At 41.2% G+C, this 21,876-nt stretch overlaps 1 protein-coding gene across 1 annotated transcript in view; it reads left to right on the forward strand.

Annotated features, from left to right (window-relative positions):
* SLC4A4 (solute carrier family 4 member 4) overlaps positions 1-21,876 on the forward strand; it is a 493,683-nt gene that overhangs the window by 62,370 nt on the left and 409,437 nt on the right. The gene's annotated exons all lie outside the window — the stretch shown is intronic.

Genomic DNA, 21,876 nt, shown 5'->3' on the forward strand with positions numbered 1-21,876 from the left:
GTCATGCCTCTCTATTTGTTTTCATGCTATCGTTCTCTATAGTCTTCCCTTCCCCCCTCCCATTCCACACTGTCTTCCACATCCATAACTATTTTCACTGCTTTTATGCTCTCCAATATTTCAATCTCTACCATTGAGTGTGGATAGTCAGTATATATTAAGTGGATACATACAATATCTTTCTTTCATAGCCTGGCTTGCTTCAGTCAGCAATATCTCTTCCGTATTCGACCACTTTCTATCAAATGCCAGGGTCTTGTTGTTTTTTAATGGCTAAATAGTATTCCATAGAGTATATGTGCCACACTGTTTCAGTCCATTCTTCTGTTTGTGGACATTTGGGTTGGTTCCACGTCTTAGCGATCGAGAATAATGCTGCAGTAAACATTGATGTGCAAGTGCCTTCCTGACTGAGCATTCTCCTGTGCTTTGGGTAGATACCCAGAAGTGGGGTTGCTGGATCAAATGGTAGTTCTATTTGTAGGTCTTTGAGGAACCTCCGTATTGTTTTCCACAGTGGCTGGGCCAATTTATATTCCCACCAACAGTGTAGGAGAGTTCCCCTTTCACCACAACCCTGCCAGCACTTACCATTTTTTTAATCTTTGCCATTCTGACAGGGCTAGGTGGTATCTCATTTTAGTTTTTTTTTTTTTTTTGGAGAGATTTTCACTGTAGGACGCGTGCGCTCGCCAGACAGACAGAGAGAGACATAGAGACAGAAAGCGAGAAATCACCCCCCAGGGGGGATGGTCACGCCACAATCCCTTCTCCTCCATTCTCCTCTTGGGATCTTGGGCACGCACGCACACACGCCCGGCGTGAGTTTTAAGCCACCAGGTCCGGGACATGAACCGCAGTTGACTACGTGGGAGTCCAGCAACATAGCCATTACGCTAACTGCTGGTTCCCTCTCATTTTAGTTTTAATCTGCATCTCCCTTATGATGAGGGATGTTGAGCATTTTCTCATATGCTTTTTGGGTGTTCATATGTCTTCCTTAGAGAGATTTTTTTTCAGCTCATTTTCCCATATTTTAATTGGGTTAACCATTTTTTTTCAGGTAAGCTGCTTGAGTTCCCTGTGTATTTTGGTTATCAGTCCCTTATCTGAGGCATATTTTACAAAAATATTCTCCCATTCTGAGGGTTGTTGATTCACACCAATTACTGTGTTCTTTGCTTTGCAGAAACTTCATAAGCTGATATAGGTGCACTTGTCTATTTTAGGAATTATTGCCCATGCTTTGGGAGTCTTATTTAAGAAGTCTTTGCCTGAATGGGTGTTATTTCTGAATTGAAAACAACACGTTTGGTTCTGAGTTTATTTGGGCTAATTTCACTAATCTGGAATATTTTTGTTTCCCAAATAAATGAAATATGCTTTATTTTGTGCAAGTTTAAAAACCATTGTATTGTAGAACTTCCCTGGCTGAAATACTGTGTACATAAATGAAAAGCTTGGACATGTGGTCCAGGTGTTAGTCAGGGTACTACCTGAGTTTGGAGCTGGAGGTACAACTTCAGAGTCCTTTAGATAAAATGAGGGATTCAGTTCTGAGGTGGGCAATAAGTCACATGAATTGCAGTCTGTGGACTCAGGAAGGGGAATGATATTTTAGAAGCTTGATTCTGGGAAATTGCAAATCTGTCTGCTTAAATTGCAGGAATGGTCTGTTTATCTGCTGTCATCAGAGTTTAAAATACCCACTTTAATTAAATTTTCTGATAATTGAAACTTATCTGATTAAATGTCCAAACTAAAATAGTCTTAAAATAGTTTTTGATGTCCATTGAAGCTCATTCAAGAATGAATTGCATGTAGTCATCTCTGTCTTAACATACTGAATATAATTTTCCCTTTTGCTCATCTCTTGTGATCTTTTTTGATTATTTACTTAATTTTTTTGTCATTAATATTATTTTTGATTTGCTAGAGGGCACATGCCCTTATCAGAGAGACACAGAGAGAGAAAGAGAAAGTAAGAAAGCAAATCACTTGATCTGGGACTTGAACTGTAGTTGGCCATGTGAGAGTCCAGTAGTACACTCACCACCATGCCATCTGCTGGCCCTCTATTGATCTTTATAGTATAGTTTAGAGATGATCTCAGGGCTGCAGAGATGTGGAGCTGTTTCTTCTACCCAGGGGTTCCATGCCATCAGGCTTTTTGTACACCAAGTATTCCCATATTGTATGCCTCAATCCCTTTTTAGACACAGCTAAGATATCTTCTTCATACGATAAAGCATAAACAAAAAGTTGTACAAATGCATCCTAGACAGTTAAGTGACATTCTCAAATGGTCATTGTCAATAAGGAGGCCCAAGCATGACATGAAGGGATGGGAGATGAGCACAGCTGACAGACCCTGGGATAACTGGAGGGTCTCGAGAAGGTTGCTGAGCGCAGCAGTCACACAGGAAATTGCATTTATGGATACCGAGGTCTCTTTGTACTTCCAGGCTATTGAGGCCTGTGGAAACTCCCATCAAGGTTGTTTTCTGAATCCTCAGTGACTGTCAGTAATTCCTTGTACTGGTTCAGACATGGATTCTGCAGTCAGAGTGCCTGGGCTGAATCCATCACTGTCTTTTTTTTTTTGAAAGTTCTTTTGCTATAGGGTGTGTGCACTCGCCAGAAAGACAAGAGAGAGACAGAGAGATAGAAATCACTCCCCAGGGGGGATGGCCACACTGCAATCCCTTCTCCTCCATTGTCCTCTCGGGATCTTGGGCACACACGCGCACACGCCCGGTGTGAGTTTAAGCCACTAGGTCTGGGACTCAAACCATGGTCGACTACATTGGAGTTCAGCGACATAGCCATTATGCTAACTGCTGGTCCCAAATCCACCACTGTCTTAGGCTGGGTTCCCCATGAAGCAGTTTCTGAGATTGTGCAGGAAGTTTACTGAGATTGGTGCTGAGGAAAAACTTGTGGGAGAATGAAGAAAGTTGGATTGGCCAGTGGGAGGATTAAAGTGGGAGACAGTAGCAGCAAAGGTCCTCACTGATCTCAGCAGGAGCCCTGGAACTGGGGAGACCCTTGAGAGTTGCCTCACTGGGATGTCAGGAAGCCAGGCCTTTGCCTTACATCTTCAGTCATAAGATGTGCTCCTGACAGGGGTGTGACTGTGGGTCAGGTGGCGCTCTTGGCTAAAGCAATATCTGGCACAGGACTGAGCTGAGTGTCATTAGCCAGCACCCCCAGCAGCTGGGGAAGCACCTCCATTCTGAAGGGACCATCTGAGCAACACAGCCCAGCACCCAGATACTTAGTGTCTCATGGCTTGGGCAACTGGGGCCCCAGTTCTTCATCTGAGCTCACTTCCTTTAATTCCTTGGCATTGAGCAAGTTACTGTATGCGAATAGTTAGAAAAGTACATAGCACATGTAAGTAGGTGTTAGCTGTTAGGATCATTTCTGACTTCAACTTTCTCTCACAAAGCTGCTCTTCTAAACACAGTGAAATTTGAAAGCTCATGCCCTCATGGTTAACTTTTTCTTGTCTTTAAAGAATTATTGGTGTTGGGAACCAGCAGTTAGCGTAATGGCTATGTTGCTGGACTCCCACGTAGTCGACCGCGGTTCGTGTCCCGGACCCGGTGGCTTAAAACTCACGCCGGGCGCGTGTGCGTGCGTGCCCAAGATCCCGAGAGGAGAATGGAGGAGAGGGGATTGCGGCGTGACCATCCCCCCTGGGGGGTGATTTCTCGCTTTCTGTCTCTATGTCTCTCTCTGGCTGGCTGGCGAGCGCACGCGCCCTACAGTGAAAATCTCTCAAAAAAAAAAAAAAAAAAGAATTATTAGTGCCAGCAAATGGCGTGATGGTTAAGGGTGCTGGACTCCCACATGGCCAACTGTAGTTTGAATCCCAGACCTGGCACCTTGCTTTCTCACGCTCTCTCTCTCTCTCTCTGTCCCCTCTGGTCAAATCAAAACAAACAAACAAATAAATAAAACAATTCTTAAAAAATAATCATTTAGGGAACCAGCAGTTAGCATAATGGCTATGTCGCTGGACTCCCATGTAGTTGACTGTGGTTCGCGTCCCGGACCTGGTGGCTTAGAACTCACGCCAGGCGCGTGTGCGTGTGTGCGTGCCCAAGATCCCGAGAGGAGAATGGAGGAGAAGGGATTGCGGTGTGACCATCCCCCCTGGGAGGTGATTTCTTGCTTTCTGTCTCTATGTCTCTCTCTGTCTGTCTGGTGAGTGCACGTGCCCTATAGCGAAAATCTCTCTTAAAAAATAAATAAAATAATCATTTAATTTATTATTATTTTTTAATTTACCAGAGACAGAGAAAAAAAGTGAGAAAGCAAGCTGCTGGGTCTGGGACTCGATCTGTAGTCAGCCACATGGGAATCCAGTGCCTTAAGCACCACATCATCTGTCAGCCTCTGATCAACTTTTTTTTTTTTTTGGAGAGGTTTTAGCCATAGGGCACGTGCACTTGCCAGAAAGAGACAGAGAGACAGAAAGCGAGAAATCACCTCTCAGGGAGGATGGCCATGCTGCAATCCCTTCTCTTCCACTCTCCTCTCGGGATCTTGGGCATGCATGCACACACGCCCTGTGTGAGTTTAAGCCACCCGTCTGGGAATAGAGCCGTGGTCAATTACATGAGAGTCCAGCGAAATAGTCATTACACCAACTGCTGGTCCCTCTGATTAACTTTTCTAATTATCTTTGTAAGAGGAAAATATCTGACAATATATTAGGAAAGAAAATTTACATGATTTATTTATTTATTTATTTATTTGCTATAGTGCGCGTACACTTGCCAGAAAGACAGAGAGAGATAGAGAGACAGAAAGCGAGAAATCACCCCCCAGGTGGGATGGCCACACCACAATCCCTTCTCCTCCATTCTCCTCTCGGGATCTTGGGCACGTATGCACACACGCCCAGTGTGAGTTTAAGCTACTGGGTTTGGGACTCGAACTACTGTCGACTACATGGGCGTCTAGCAACATAGCCATTATGTTAACTGCTGGTCCCATACTGTACATGTTTTAGTAGACTATTTGCATTTTAAGTTTTTATCAAAAAGATGCAAAAAGAATAATGACAGATGATGAAATTTGAAGGATTTGCACTTATGGTGAATGAAATTTCAGGGGTGTGCATGCGTGTATTAGTTCTTAACCTCCCTCTACATAACTTAGCAGCTTCTAAGTTAATGGGGAATCAGTTCATTTACTGCAGTTGGATTGGGAAGTTCGTGCCTGAAGGGGTTCAGTGACAGTGGCTCTTTGAGAAGTTCCTCAGAGTCTTTGCCTAACCTATCACTCTGGTTTTAGATCAAAACATTACAACATATAATCAATAAATATAACTTTGACACTTAATTAAATTGCTTCATTTCTTAAACATTTCAGAATATTTCTCTTTTCAATGTTTAGTATTTAAATTTGAGAAATATAGAGCAGATCACCTGGAGCGTTTTAGAAATTTGGTTTTGATTCAAAGTAATGTTCTCTTGGAGGTTCAGCCTCTGCCAATTCATTTCTCATCACTTGAGGACATGGCTAATTCCCTTGGATGGTTTTTATCTCCTTCATATTCATGTGGGTGAAAAATACTTTATTTGAAATGATTTAGTGTCCTTCCAGTACAAAACTAGATTATATTGTTTATTTATTTTTATTTTTTAGGTTTTTGCCATAAGGTGGGGATGTGCTTGCTGGAGAAAGAGAGAGACAGTGAGAGGGAAAGTGAACAATCCGTTTCCTCCATTCTCCTCCTGAGATTTTGGGCACACATATATGCCCGGTGTGATTTTCAAGTCGCCAGTTCTGGATCTTGGACCATGGTCAGCCATGTGAGAGTCCAGTGCCTTAACTACCACACCACCTGCTAGCCCTGTATATTGTTTAATTTTAAAGGACTATATGATTGCATTATCAATATTAAAGAAGAAATAGTTAAAAATATATGCTACAAAGCACTCTTTTTTTTTTGGAGAGATTTTCACTGTAGGGCGCGTACGCTCGCCAGACAGACAGAGAGAGACATAGAGACAGAAAGCGAGAAATCACCCCCAGGGGGGATGGTCACGCTGCAATCCCTTCTCCTCCATTCTCTTCTCGGGATCTTGGGCACGCACACACACGCGCCCAGCGTGAGTTTTAAGCCACCGGGTCCAGGACGTGAACCGCGGTCGACTACGTGGGAGTCCAGCGACATAGCCATTACGCTAACCGCTGGTTCCTGAAGCACTCTTAAAAACACAGTGAACGTATTTCTTCTGTGTGTACCAATATCTCGTTATTGGCATACCCTAACAAAGCTAGCGGAGCAGGGGGGAAATAATAATGACACCTCTTTTGAAAGGCTTTCATGCTCATTTTCCTCTCCAGTTGCTGTTGCTTGTACTTACTTTCAACCTCTTTTCATGAAATGTGAACGTTATGAGTGAACCATGAAAACTAATATAGCTATATGTTTATTATGCAGTGATCTGTAGAAAATGATTATATGGAATCCATAGTAAGCATCAGGCTGAATCAATGAGAAATTTTGTCATAGCTTCACCTCCTTTGACATTAATTCATTTCTGAATTGAGCAGTCTGTTGGGGGATCCATGTGGGATTTCATACCTACTTTTGTTAAATGAACTGGGAACTAATGGAGCTCTCACTTTAGCAGTCAGCAGTTCTTCCCAGTTTTTTTTCTTCCTATTGAGATTAAGAACAGTTAATACATTTAAGACATCACTTCTCCATTTGGTGGGAGTGGGGGGAAGATTTGGAAGGAGTGAATATGGGTAAAAGATTTAAGGTTGACAAATAGTGTAAAAATGTAATGTTTGAATATGGTGGTACTATAACAAGCCTTTTGTAGAAGCACCGATGACTTTTTAAATTGTGTATTTTGGGGATGAAAATACATAAACCCTCTTTTTAGAGAGAGATTGTCGAGCTCACTCTAATGAGACACAAGTCCATGCCTGAGAAGATTGTGCCTTTATATTCTCAAAAATATGAAATTCTCAAATGTGAAATTATGACATTTGTCTACATGATTTTTCATTATTTAGAAGGTATATAAAAATAATGTTTTGAACAAAATTATTTATCGTTTTTGGAATGGACATAGGTGAGAAAGAGTTTAGTCTCTTATATATTTAATCCCGAGCTGGCCCACAACTGTTGTGTGATGACTTTGCAGAGGGATGTATTCATGACTCTATTTAAAAACCCTTCATGCCCACCCCTCTCTCTTTGCTTTTTGCTTTTTTTGTTTTTTAATTCTGTGTGTGCTGGCTGGAGAAAAAGAGAAAAAGAAAATGAGAGAGCACCCTACATAGTGAATGGTCACAACTCAATCCCTTCTCATCTCTCCCTCCTTTTGAGCTTTTGGGCATGCATGCACACATGCCCTGTGTGCTTCTTTCTTTCTTCTTCCTTTTATTTTATTTTATTTATTATCATAATATTGCTTATATTATGTTGATTCACATATAACTCTACAGTGTATTACATTTCTTTTTCCAGAAGGAATACCATGCATATTAGTCAGTACAAAGACATTAAAATCCCCATCATCATCATCAAATAGCTTTTCATTATTTTTTCCAGATTATTATTATTATTCCAATCATTTTTTAAAACATTCAATCCCTATTTATCATTTTGCTTGTAAAAAGACTTTACCCAACATGAAATACTTCTCAGATCAATCCCGTTGAGAATACTATGCACGTCATCATCAACAGGTCATACCCCATTTCTGTGTCCCACACAGGTCATGCTTCTCTATCTGTTCTCTATACTCTTCTCCTACCCCGTTCCACACTGTTTCATCATAACTAACTATTTTCACTGCTTTTATGCCCTCCAATACTTCTATCTCTACCATAAAGTGGGGATAGTCAGTATATATTAAATGGATACAGTATCTTTCTTTTATATCCTGGCTCACTTCACTCAGCAGTAGATTCTCTATATCCGACCACTTTCTATCAAATGCCAGGGTCTCGTTTTTTATGGCTGAGTAGTATTCCATAGAGTATATTTGCCACACTTTTTCAATCCATTCATCAGTTTTTGGAAATTTGGGTTGGTTCCACGTCTTAGTGATCGTGAATAATGCTGCAATAAACATTGATGTGCAAGTGCTTTTCTGACTGAGCATTCTCCTGTCCTTTGGGTAGATATACAGAAGTGAGATTGCTGGATCAAATGGTAGTTTTATTTGTAAATGTCTAAGGAACCTCCATATTGTTCTCCATAGTGGCTGAACCAATTTACATTCCCACCAAACAGTGTAGGAGAGTTCCCTTTCACCCTATCCCCACCAACACATCACTTTTTGTATTTTTAATCTTTGCCATTCTGACAGGGATTAGGGGGTATCTCATTGTGGTTTTAATCTGCATCTCCCTTATGATGAGGGATGTTAAGCATGCACTGTATATTTCTCAAGCTACTGGATCCACCACTCGAACTGCCTGGTGACATGGGGTTCAGCCACCTCAGTCACCATTCCACGGGCTGGCCTGTAGGTAGGTTTCTATGTGGGTTTTTGTTATACTTTGGTGAAGGAATATTTCTCAAGCTTAGACCATTGTTTCAAGTTTTAAAATTAATAAATGCAAACCAGGGTATATTGTAGATGCAGAGAACAAATTATCAATCCAAAACACTTTTTTTATTTAAATAGAATGGCTTATTACTTTCATTTACAATATAAGGCTTAATCTACTCTTAGATTGTTCATTTAAATGTATACATATACTGTAGTTATGGACACATAAATAAATGTTTGTTTAAATGGTACAGTAGAAGTACATTAAGTGATTTAAATTACCCTCCAAAAAAGATTTTAACTACAAATGAAATGTTTAGTAAATTCACTGTTTGTTATATAATTTCAATAAAAGACAGAAAAGGAAAGATCTAATAAGCAAAACACTATACATTCCAGGAAAATGATGTTATCAGAATTTACAATTTCTCTGAAAATCAAGGATTAGTATTTCATTAATGGGACACTCAAAAGTTGACCAAAAGGAAACATGGGTCTACATGAGTATTGGTATTTGATCTAGTAATTTAAAGGGAATGGAAAAAAAAAAACAAAAACCAAAATCCACGGACTTATAGTAATGGTTCACTTTCCAACAGTAAACGTAATGAGTTCACTTTAAATGCGGTTTGCTGAAAATTGATGACGATTTTTAGCACTTAGCTTCTTATCTGCAAACCACTTTCCAAATGTTGAATAATTAATTGCCAAACCCCCCAAGTGGGGGTAGAATAGCGAGCATATCTTCCTGTTTACCAGAAAACCATTATGACAGAGTCTGGAAATGTTGATTTTTATTTTTAGAGGTGTCTTCGTTTTCCAAGGTGACCAGCTTTTTAAATGCTGTCCTGGTTTCCCATCACAAAGTCATGGGCAAAGTAACCAAGGATGTTATAAACTTGAAAACTTTTTCTTGTCATTGTTTCTGTGCAGATTTCATTTTTTATCTCACTTTTGCCTGCTCATCATTTTGAAATATTAAATTTTTTAAGGAAAATGGAATAGTAAATATTATGAAGTTTAGTTTTTGCTATTAGTATTGTCTTCTTTCTTGGGAAGTTCATAATTTGGGAAACCTAGTGGAATTACAAGCAATAACTTTTAAGTGGCGAAAAAAACCTTCAATTTTTGAAAACAACTCTAATATATTAAAGAAATTAATCTTTTATAAAATAGTTTTTCTTTTAGTTTTCACTTAATTTTGTAGTCCAAAAAGTTATATAGATGGTATATATGCCTGATAGTATATATTATAACCATTTGAGATCTATAACATATACAGAGGATGAACTTACGGTAAACAGTTAGTCAACGAAAAAAACTACAAGGAGGCTGTGCAGAATGAGGAGAGAATGGTACCAGCAGTTGGCATAATGGCTGTGTTGCTGGACTCCCCTGTAGTTGACCATAGTTTGAGTCCTGGACCTGGCTTACCCTGGGCACGTGTGTGTGCATGCCCAAGATCCCAAGAGGAGAATGGAGGAGAAGGGATTGTGGTGTGGCCATTCCCCCTGGGGGTGATTTCTCGCTTTCTGTCTCTCTCCGATTTTCTGGCGAGCGCACACGCCCTATAGCAAAAACCTCTTGGAAAAAAAAAAAAAAGAAAAAAGAATGAGAAGAGAATAAGGTGGCTCATGGAACACTGAGTCAATATACCTAAAAGGAGTTAGAGAAGAGAGTGATCAGGAGTGATGCATGGCAGGACCCTGGGAAAGGTAAGTGGGTTAGAATCTTCGAGGTGAGTGGAGACTGTGTCCTAGCAGACAGTATCCCCATGACCCAGACTAATTCCTGGCTTGTTTGTGTTGCCAGCGTCAGGATATCTCCTGATTAGCTCTCTGGAGAGAGGCAGGATGAAGTCACCGTGGTAGGCATGGAAGGCCCTGCACCCCTCAGAGTCTCAGCCTCTGAAATAGAAGAGCCAGCACCTTCCTAGGAGAGCAGTTTCTCCTTTTATTTTTTAATGACATTTGGACCTTTTAGAAACACATACCGTCAGGTATATCGCTATTCAGCAAAAAACCTATTCTAGTGTTGGGGAAGCATATGTGTCACAAACTATCTTGCTTCTAGTTTCCAAGACTTTAGACTAAGAGTTTATCAAAAAGGTAGGCTCCGATCTATGGGAGTCTGAACCTTGAGGTTCTAAATGTTTTGATTACTGTAAAACAATTCCAAGTAATGATTAGCCCACTGCCGTTCTTATGCTTTGAGAAACTCACTAGATGAGAAGAATGCTGTGGTAATTACTTCTGATGAAGGCTGAGTTTCTTTGCATGTAATTAACACCTGCAGAGGCAGCGTAGCATCAGTGTCTTCATGTCACTTTCATGAAGTACTAGAAATCACAGAAGTGTTAGCTCACACTTGTCTAGTAAACGCAGGGATAGGTTTTTAACCTTGAGGTCTGGGGCCACAGCTGGGCCTTAGGGAGGCCTACAAGCCTCCAGATATTGTACATAGAATATTTGTGTGTGTGTGTGTGTGTGTGTGTGTGTGTATGTTTTTCTTTTTTTTGAGCAGTATGCCAACGTATTCATGATGTTGCTAAAAGCTGTAACAGACATAAAACATTTAATATTTAATGTATACAAGTGTCACTTAAAAATGTTTACAGAGTGGGCCGGCAGATGGTGTGGAGGGTAAGGTGCTGGACTCCCAAATGGCCAACTGTAGTTCAAGTCCTGGACCCAGTGGCTTAAGAATCACACTGGTTGAGTGTGTGTGTGTGCCTGCAATCCCTAGAGGAGAAGATTGTGGCAAGACCAGAGACAATCTTCCCTGGGACGAGATTTCTTACTTTCCCTCTCTCTGTCTTTCTTCGGTGAGCTCACACACCCTATGGCAAAAACCTAAGGAAAAAAAAGTTTGCAGAGTTCCCTCCAAATGAAAATATCAGTTTCTAGGTATCCATTCCTCCAAAATGTGAATGAAAAAGAAATGAAAGCCTATCTGCTCCAGGACATCACCTCTAAAAAAACTAATGTTTTTCTGCTATCAGAAAGATCAGAAAGTGCAGTGATGCAATTAAAACCAGTGAATGTGGTTATAGAACACACAGTACATTAAATTTGAAAAGGTAATGAAGAAGTCCACCTTATCTACAGTCAGTCATGGGACTTTCTTACTATCAGATCTGAAGAAGGTATGCCCGTAAGGATAAGGCTGCTTTAACTGTGCATTTGGCATTTAGCTTGCTTTCAGACATGGAGTGCTTGGAGAGCCTTTTTGTGGGAAATTGCTCATTGCATAAATGATAGATGTCATATGAGAAGTAAGATAATTATTTATATAGTTCTTTCTGTATGCAAAATAGCTCTTTTTCTGCAAATTTGTATATTAACTTAATCTTGCAAATAAGATAATGTATATACAAATTTTTGCAAATAAAATAGTTAATACAACTCATTAGGAGAAACTTGAAATTTAAAGGTTGCTGTTATGTAAAAGAATCAGTTGATATGCAAAATAAGACCAAAAATTAGGATTCTTTAAGCTCATGGATGACCTTTGGGATGTGGGGGTTTAATAACCCCAGGAAATTATAATCCCATTTATATATGCTATATATTCATATATCCATTTTATTTTAAGATTAGCATCCACAGCTTTCATCTGATTTTGGAAAGATCCATACCTCCCCCACAAAAGGTTAAGAATCATTAGCTTCTAATGTCAGTCTTGTATGATTGCCTAAAAGGAAACCTGCTACTATTTTTAGGATTTTGCTCAACTTCAGAAATCTAAAAGCAGGTCAGTGATAAGGAATAAAATGGTGTAACAAGATGTAGTTCAAAAATGTTTAAGGCTAAGTCCCATGCTTGACGAATAAATATTAGACTTGACAAATGTATCAGAAGATAGACAAGATCAAACTAGTAACTTTCAATGTACGGAGTTGGGTTGATATCTATACATTGTCCATGCATGTCATTTAACCAGTTGTTGGAATAATTTCACTGACGAAATTTACATTCATTTTGATTATTGAAAAAAAAAAGAAAAAAAATCCCTAGAGGTTTTTGACCCTAGTAATTGGTTTGGGTTTCATTTCCTCTATGGTCGTTGTCTACTAGAGGCTAGTCGTGTGGTGATTAAATAAATGTTCAGGCTCTGGGATCAGGCTGGCTGGCCATATTGTTTTTCCCCTCACCACTGTGGTCTTAGTGATAAGATAATGACTGCTGAGAGGACAGTAAGAAGAAATGAGGTGTTGACTATATTCCAAACACTATGGTCTCTTGAAAAAGATAATTGATGGTTTATATTCCTGCCACCAATCTGAAGCCTCACGGAGATGTGTCATTGCTTTGGTAAATCCCTACATCTGGGCTTCCAGGTATTCAAAGGAAGGGCAAAGGCGTAGTCAGACCTCAGGATGTAACTGGAACCTGGAATTTTAAAATCATCCTGATGTTCTGTTTTGCTTCTGTGCCTCATTTTTGATAGAATTTTAATAAGTCTATTAATTCAGAATTATAAAAATTTTAAAACTCTGTAATCATGTGCAAGGACAAATTTGTAAGATGTGCTTCCATATCTTTAAAGGAAAGTATATGTATAGGGACAAGTCACTGTGGATTTTACAACTAAATGTGACTTCTCATCGTTTGGTCGATATTTAACTTTTTTTAAAAAAGAAATATTTAATTTATTGTTACCATTTAAGTTGACCAGAGAGAGACAGAGCGAAAGAGAGGGAAAGTGAGAAAGCAAGCTGCCAGGTTCAGGATTTGAACTGCAGTTGACTGTGTAGGAATCCAGTGCCTTAACCACCACACCACCTGCTGGCCTCTAACTTTCTTTAGTCACAGACAAACTAAATGAAGGCCATTGTCTGTGAAATGTACTTTGTTTATTTATTTTATGCCAAGGAGCTCATGCACATGCATAAGAGAGAATGAGATGGGGGGGGAGGGAGGAAGAAAGAAAGAACACCCTCCTTCAGGACTATGCATGCTTCAGAATACTGTATGCCTAGTCATGTTACATTCTTTTTTCCTTCAAGTCTCCATCCTGTCAGGATTCTGGGCATGTACATGCTCCCAGCATGTTTTTCCAGTTGGTGTGGCCAAGGCATGCTCCCCGGTTGGCCATATGGGATACAACTTTCTCTGAGCAGTGCCTCATCACTGAACTGTGGGGCAGGCCATTGTATGCACTTCAAAATGTTGAGATCAGGGACCAGCAGATGGTGTAACGGTTATGTTGCTGGACTCTCACATAATTGACCACGGTTCAAGTCCCAGACCAGGTAGCTTGAAACTCACGCCACTTGAGTGTGCGTGCATGCCCAGAATCCTGAAAGGAGGACCAGCAGTTAGTATAATGATCATGTCTCTGGACTCTCATGTAGTCGACCATGGTTTGATTCCCAGACCCAGTGGCTTAAACTCACACTGGGTACATGTATGTGCGTGCTCAAGATCCTGAGAGGAGAGTGGAGAAGGGATTGTGGCATGGCCGCAATCACTTTCTGTCTCTCTGTCTCTGTCTTTCTGGTGAGTGCGCGTACCCTATAGCAAAAACCTCTCAAAACCAAACAAACAAACGAAATAAAACAAAAACAAAACAAAACAAAACAAAAACCTGAGAGGAGAGTGGAGGAGAAGGGATTGCAGCATGATGATTTCTTGCTTTCTGTCTTTCTGTCTCTTTGGAGAGTGCATGCACCCTGTAGCAAAAACCTCTCTCTCTCAAGGAAAAAAGGTTGAGATCAGATCATTTAGTGATAAGCTCAGAGCGCCATGTTTCTTTGGAAGGGGAAAAGTGATACACAATTTGCTAATTCACTTCTCTAGGAAATACTTCATAGTCTCTCAAGCCACTTTGTATTTTTAAGAACTGTATGGAGGCTTAGTGTATTTATTTATTGTTATGTAGAAATGGTTAGTGCTTGAATTCTGTTATTTCTTACTTACATTTGAGCTTAGATTTCCCTCCATTGAGAAATTAAAATGATATAATGCAATTATTGCTACAGATATCCAGATATATTATTGTATCCAGTCATATCTCTAAGTTCAAAAGCTTATTGGACATAAAATGTCATAGTATACAGTCTAACCCTTTATCACAGGCCCATATTAGGTAGAGTGTGTGGAAGCAAATGTGGTCTCTTCTTTTTTTTTTGTTAGTAAAACTTTGGAATTTGGGAATCTCATTTGTTACTAAAATGTTAAGATGATTCATTGGTCATGGTTTTATTTTTTTTCTTCTCATGGTCCTTGCTTTTATTATTATCACCTGGACACTTCTGTTTAAATCATTTTTCTGTTTATGACTTTATACAATGCAAGATAACCTGAGTTGGGTTTTAGGATGCCTAAATCCCCTCCCTAGGCCACTTGTATCATCTCTTGAGGACCCTGGATGACATTCAGATGATCGGCATTTACATCTAGGCAGTCCCTGAGCCATGACTACAGATTTAGCGTGAGATGAATATTCCTCAGGTTTTTTTCATTGACTTTTCAGACTTGAAATTGACTCATGAGATTATGGTTATGAGAAATGACTTTGGTTATCCTGGGAACCTGATCTTTTGGATACTTTTATGTTTTTATATAATTTCTTTGTTCTTTATTGTTTTTTTAACTCGCTGAGGGTACATGTGCTAACTGGAGAGAGAGAGAGAGAGAGAGAGAGAGAGAGAGAGAAAGAAAGAGAGAAAGAGGGAGAAAGCACCCTCAAACGGGGTATGATCCTGCTGCAATCCTTTTTCCTCCATTTCTCCATCCCCTCAAAATTTGGGGCATGCGTGCACATACACCTAGTGTGTTTTCAACCTGCTGCAACTGGGCTTGAGACCGCACAGTTAGACATATGAAATCTGACTTTCTCAACCCCTAGGCTACAGAGCTACCTTCGTAATGTAATTTCTAAGAGTTTCTACACTCTGTAGAAAAGTCCATGTCAGACTTTCCTGCCTTGAAGTTTTATTCTTCACGATCAGAATAAATATGGCGTAAGTTAATTTACATGACATGGGCACGTACTTACTTTTCAAAGTTCAGAATAATATGCAAATCGGGACCCTGTTTACTGTCCAAGCCATCGGACACAATATGCCAAATCTAACATTTGAAATGAACAGTAGCCTCTTTAGTTAATAGTTCTCTGTTGTTTTGAGCACTGTATAGGATCTTGGTAGAAAGTAGCAGCCTGACCCATGTCCACCTAATGACTAACAGCTCCCTGCAGGAGAGAGTTCAGACCCCTTTAGCACACAGCATGCTATAAGGCCATGGCCAGAACAGGTGCAAGACTGTGGAAGGTAAGTGGGGTTCAGGTACCGGGGCCATTGAGACCTTTCGTTTGTCCTTTTTCTTTCTTCTTTTGAATACAGTACTTAGCTTACAGTGCTTCAGCTCATAGGGACGGATCATATAATATAGGTACCAGGGAGCGTGTTGCCTTTTGGATATTTTTATTTTATTCTTGTATCTTTTTTTCGGAAAGTCACAAACATTCAGTGACTATCCATGTAACAACGTTTCAGTCAACAGGACCGCATGTGTGACGTTGTTCCCATGAGAAGCCTGTTGTCTATAGTAGAGGTGTGTCGTTGGCTGTGCTGGCTGTACCGACTGGGTTTGTGTAAGCACGCTCCATGGTGTTCATGCAACATAATTGCCTAAGGATGTGCTTCTCAGAACTGATCCCCGTTGTCATGCGTGCCTGTATTTATCTGTGATGTGATTCAGTCTCAACTTGGTCAGTTTCTGATTTTTAGACATACCCACTCCCTAAACACACACACACACACACACACACACACACACACACACACACATGTTGTGAGAAACCCAAGTTCAAGGAGAGCTGACTTCTCCACTGTGGCTAATTATGCCAAATGAAAATATTTTTTGTAATGACAAAATAAAAGGGAAAAATGGGAAAAACCAATTTTGCTTTGTTTTTGGATTAGCTGTTGTTTACAGCTTCCAGGAGAATTCAGTATTTTATTTCACCATTGTTTTTATTTAGCTGTATGTTTTTGGAGGGGCTGTTCCACTGCCCTGTGTGATTTGTGCAGTTTCCTAAGGTGTTAGGCCACACGGATCTCTGAGAACGGAATGTTTTTGCATGTGTTTGGGGGAGCTCTGTGACCGTGTTAGTCTCTTCAGTTCCTTTTGCTTCTCACTGGAGCCACGTGTCATTTGAAGCCTGATTTGCCAGCAGTGGTAACACGTGTTAATGGTGCTCTTTGTAACTACAATGTGGGACCCACAGGGGAGCCCACTGGAAGACCTTGTCTCAGACACCACGCTCGCGAACCCACACACACACACTTCTAGGTGCTGGCTTGGGCACTAGCAAGCATTCTGGAGAAAGTCATTGATTGCTTCCTTTGGGCAAGTAAATGCTGCAAACCTGGAGCTAGTCATTTTCTGGGTGGTAAGCAAAGGTATTATTCACGTTATCTTTCGTTTTGATTCTCAAATAACCATAGTCTGATTTAAGAAGAAATCATGGCACTTACACAGTCACTGTCAAAAGATGAAATGACTTAAACACACTCAGAAAATTGCTAGAGCCAAAGTGACGGGTGCCAGAATATTGGAGAATGTTCCCTTTGAGCAAGTTCAGTTTGTGGTCAATGTATTATTGTAAGTGTTGAAACAAACGCCACCGGGAATTTTGGGGGACACATTTTCGTATGTGGTATTTCTCACGAAAGAACGTATTTGTGAACTTCCTCTCTGTCTTTATCCTCCCTTCCAGTCCCCATCTCAAGTAAAAACCTGGGGAAATTAGCCCAACTAAACTGAATGCTGCTTCTTGCCACTGAGAGTACCGTGTGTGTTGACAAAAAGGTGGAAGACATATCTCTGTTAAATCGTGAAAAACATTATTTCTTAATGTTTGAAGCTATGGAAAATGACCTATTTATGCCTCAATAGCCCTACTCTCTTGGTCCCCAGTCTCTGGCAGGGACTGATGTGGAATGGGTACTCAGTAAGAAGTCTGAGTGAGCTGAACTGGAGATATAGTTACAAGGACAAAAAAGTGATCAATGGTATTTGAGCATTTGATATTTAAAAGTTCCAAGGAAAAATCTGAAAACTTTCAACCTAAATATGACCATGAAAACTCACATTCAGAATGGGTAATTTGCACAGCCATGTGGTTTTAGATTGCTTTCAAATAATATCTTTGTATGCTAAGATGCTACATTATATACCGCAAAAACACTTTCACAAAACAGTTTATCTTTTTTTATAATCACCTTCCCTCATTTTCCTGTACTTACTCCTACAGCTTTCAGGCTTTGGATGGTGATTTAAAAAAGATTTATCACTTATTTGCTCTTAACAATATAAAGGTGCATTGATTCTCCTGTAATTCTATGAGTTGATCAATTTAGAATTGTCATCACCATGCTTAATTTAAAATATGTAAGTTTTTGTATACCACCTCTGAAACTCCAATTTGCAAAATTAAAACAACTAAATGTTACATGATAGCCTATACCATTCCTGAGTTTCTTTTACTAAGGGGATAGAAAGATATTTTGAGTTGGTAACACAAAATACTAACAATAAATTTCTGTTCATGTTATTGAGAATATTCCAGTTTTTTTGGTAGTAACCTGAATGTTGCTATAATCTAAAGTTTTAAAACCACATGGGTACATTGAACACTGGATGAGTACTGGCATATACCTGAAGAAATAGAGCTCTACCCTAAATGGGCAGATTTCCCCCAACTGCTGCTGCTAAGAAGTTGGAACATTTGGTATTTTAAAATCCTGTTCCCCATAGGATGGGAATTGTTTTACTCGGGGTTCTCTAGAAAGAACCAGCAGGATATGTAAAGAGAGGGATGAGGGGGCATTTATTGGAAGTAGCTCTTGTGATTATAGCAGTGGAAAGGTCCAGAACGGGCCATTTGCGAACTGGAGACCATGGATAACGGGGCTCATTTCAAATCTGTAGGCCTCAGAAGCTGGGTGTGGGGGTGTGGCACTGGTGTAAGTTCCAGAGCCCAAAGGCAGATCAAGACAGCAGCAGGAGAAGTCTGCCCTGCTCCCGAGAAGAGACTGGTCTGTCATCTTATTTGTTTTCTCCATACCTGGGGCTGAATAGAGGGTGCCCACACTGGGGGTGCATTGTCCCACCGATTCTACTCAGACTCACACCAGTCTCCTCTGGAGTCACCCCCACAGACACAGCAGGATAATGCCTTACAGAGTTCTAGGTACTCCTGAGTCCAGCCAAGTTGATATCCCCAAATTAACCATCACAGGAGTTAACACACATTAATAATAGTATCACTGAAATTTATCTGATTTGAGTGTGTGTGTGTGTGTGTGTGTGTGTGAAGAACTTATAATACTTCATGGCTCATAGTGTTCTCAGGCCTGATATTGTATGAAGGGGAGCTTTGTCTCTTGCAGATGAGGAAACAGACAATAAGAAACCAGGGACTTGTTTGGAGTTACTAGAGACAGAGGTTGTAAGATTAACAACCAAATTCAGGGATATGACGACTGCAGTGCCCTGTCACCCAGGAAGTCCAGCCAGCTCTCAGGATGTCTTCTTTGCTGTTTATGGAGACAACTTAGATGCCGTCTACGGAAACCCAACCATCCAACCTTTGCTTTTACACATGCGTCTGCCCTTAGTCATTCTAGCTTTCTGTCTCTTCCTTCTGAAAGAATAAATGCAGGACTAATATTGAAATTACCTAGTTTCCCCCTGAATACTTTTTTTCTTTTTAAGGAGAAAGAGAGAAGTTTTTGGCAGGTCTTATTGTCATCCTCCAGCCCCAGCCTGTCAGTTGGCTAGGAATACAGGTACATGCCACTGAGCCTGGCCTGTTTAGGTTGGTCCAGGAACTGAACCAGCTCTTCCATGTGGCCTCAGCTGTTGCACAGTGGTGTCCTCCTGCTTGTGCTATCATAGCTGGGTCCTTCCCCCTGAAATTTTGAGGTCCATGTCTCTATTATTATGAATTTTTGGTGTGGAATCCTTTGGCTTTTTCCTTAATGGTTGTTGTGCTAACTTTAGGTTTCTACTTGGTCAGTTATTTTTTTTTTAATCTTTAAGAATTATTTTATTTAACTTTATTTATTCATTTATTTATTTATATTTGACCAAGGAGGGACAGAGTGAGAGAGAGCAAGAGAGGGAACATGAGAAAGCAAGCCGCCAGGTCTGGGACTTGAACTGTGGTCAGTCATGTGGGAGTCCAGCACCTTTAACCACCATACCATCTGCGGCCTCATTAGTTTTAGTGCAGTCGTGATAACATATTGAATCTTCAAATCAGGAATGGATCTTGGCAGACTCATGTCTGACTAGGAGAGCAACAAGAAAGAGGCCAGAAGAAGGTGGAGGTTGCCCTTGTATTGTGTGGAGGGTGAATACCAAGGCTGACCTGCCACCAGAGAGACTCACCAGAAATGAGTGGGAAAAGCCAGGAGGTTACCAAGACTGGAATTGGAATCCTTGGGGCAGAGTCACCTCTAAAGGTGTAAGGCAGAGGTAGAGGTAGAGACTAAGTGAACAGGATGGTGGTGAGCCATTTTCCCAGATGGCAGTGACATTGCCTGTGTGCCTGTGTGTGTGTGTGTGTGCACGCACACACACGTTTATGTGCTTGGATACATGCATGGATGTGTACGTGCATGCTTGTGGGTGTGTGTATATGTGTGTGTGTAGGGTGCTATGTGCAGTTTTGAATAGCTAGACCACATTAAAGAAACTGATGTCAGGGGACCAGCAGTTGGCATAATGGCTTTGTCGCTGGACTCCCATGTAGTTGACTGTGGTTCAAGTCCTGGACGTGGTGGCTTAAACTCACACTGGGTGCATGTGCGTGCTCACCCAAGATCCTGAGAGGAGAATGGAGAAGGGATTGTGGCATGGCCATCCCCCCCTGGGGGGGATTTCTCCCTTTCTGTCTCTGTCTCTCTGGCGAGCACATGCACCCTATAGCAAAAAACCTCTAAAAAATAAATAAATAAAAAAGAAACTGATGTCAGAGCTACTAGGGAGCTGAGCAGAGTGGCTGCCGTGAAGCTGAAACTGCTCTGGTGCTGGGGAAAGGTGTCTAAAACGAGAGCGCTAAGTGTGAGATGACTTGCTGAAGGCCTGGTGGGTCCCTGAACCCTGTATTACTCCACGTGCACTGAGCTCTCCTTCATTCTCATCACGGTGGCAATCCTGAATCTTGCCTCCTCAGGTCCTGGCCCTTGATTGCAGCCCTTGACAGGTCACAAGGAGCTAGAAAAGCAGAAACAGGGACTCCTCTGTTCTTGACTTGGAGACTGAACCACAAGAAGGCTTTGCTGCTAGGCTAGTGGGCTTGGAGGCAGGGGCTTCTTTTGCGCCGTGTGGGCCTATCTTACTGTGACGTCCTGTGTTCACCACACGTTGATCTCTGTGGCTGTCTTGACTGTGCACATACTGTGTACTGAGAAATCCAGTGACAGGTGAAAAGGTGGGAAGGAAATCTCCTAGATATGAGCTGAACCTCTGTGTCCTGGCCCCCCCACTCCAGATTCATCTGTTGAAAGCCTAACGTCCAGTGTGATGGTGTCTGGAGGTAGGACCTTGGGGAGGTAGTTAGGTCGTGAGGGTGGAGCCCTCATGAGAGGGATTGGTGCCCTTATAAGAAGAGACATGAGAGAGGACCTCTCTCTCTGCCACCTGAGGTTGCTGGGGTAGGCGGCCATCTGTAAGCCAGGAAGAGGGCCCTCACCAGGAAATGAATCTGTTTGCCCCTTGACCTTGGACTTCCTGGTTTCCAGAACGGTGGGGAATAAATGTCTGCTGTGTAACCCCAGTCTCTGGAGTTCTGCAGTAGCTGCTTGAGCTGGCTGAGACACTTGTCATCTCCGCTTCCATTCAGGCTGCCCCCTTCAATGTCTGTGTGAACCTTGGCTTGGCATTAGTACCTTAGCCGTTTTTCCTCACACGGCCTCTGGCATCCAGATGTGCTAGGGTTTGGTGACTGGGCTGTGTGGAGAACTGATCTGTGTCAGGGCTCTGGGTTTAAAGCTGATGGGTCCTGTCCTGAGGGGTGTAGAAGGGCTCCCAGCTGTGGCCTTCTAACTTGGTTTACACAACATGTACACAGTACTTCAGAAATTGTGTCATCATCAGCTTGGATGACGCCGGGCAACAGCTGTGAGAAAAATAATGGCCCCCATGGGAGGGAAGTGGACTGAAGGGCATGGTGACTGCTGCATCTGCAGGTACTGGCGGGTTTTCTAGGCTGTTGGCAGCTCCCCTTGGTGAAATGATGGGTTTTCTTTCTTTCTTTCTTTCTTTCTTTCTTTCTTTCTTTCTTTCTTTCTTTCTTTCTTTCTTTCTTTCTTTCTTTCTTT

This window comes from Tupaia chinensis, unplaced genomic scaffold (genome assembly GCF_000334495.1).
Source record: "Tupaia chinensis unplaced genomic scaffold, TupChi_1.0 Scaffold000086_1, whole genome shotgun sequence".
Lineage (NCBI taxonomy): Eukaryota > Metazoa > Chordata > Mammalia > Scandentia > Tupaiidae > Tupaia > Tupaia belangeri.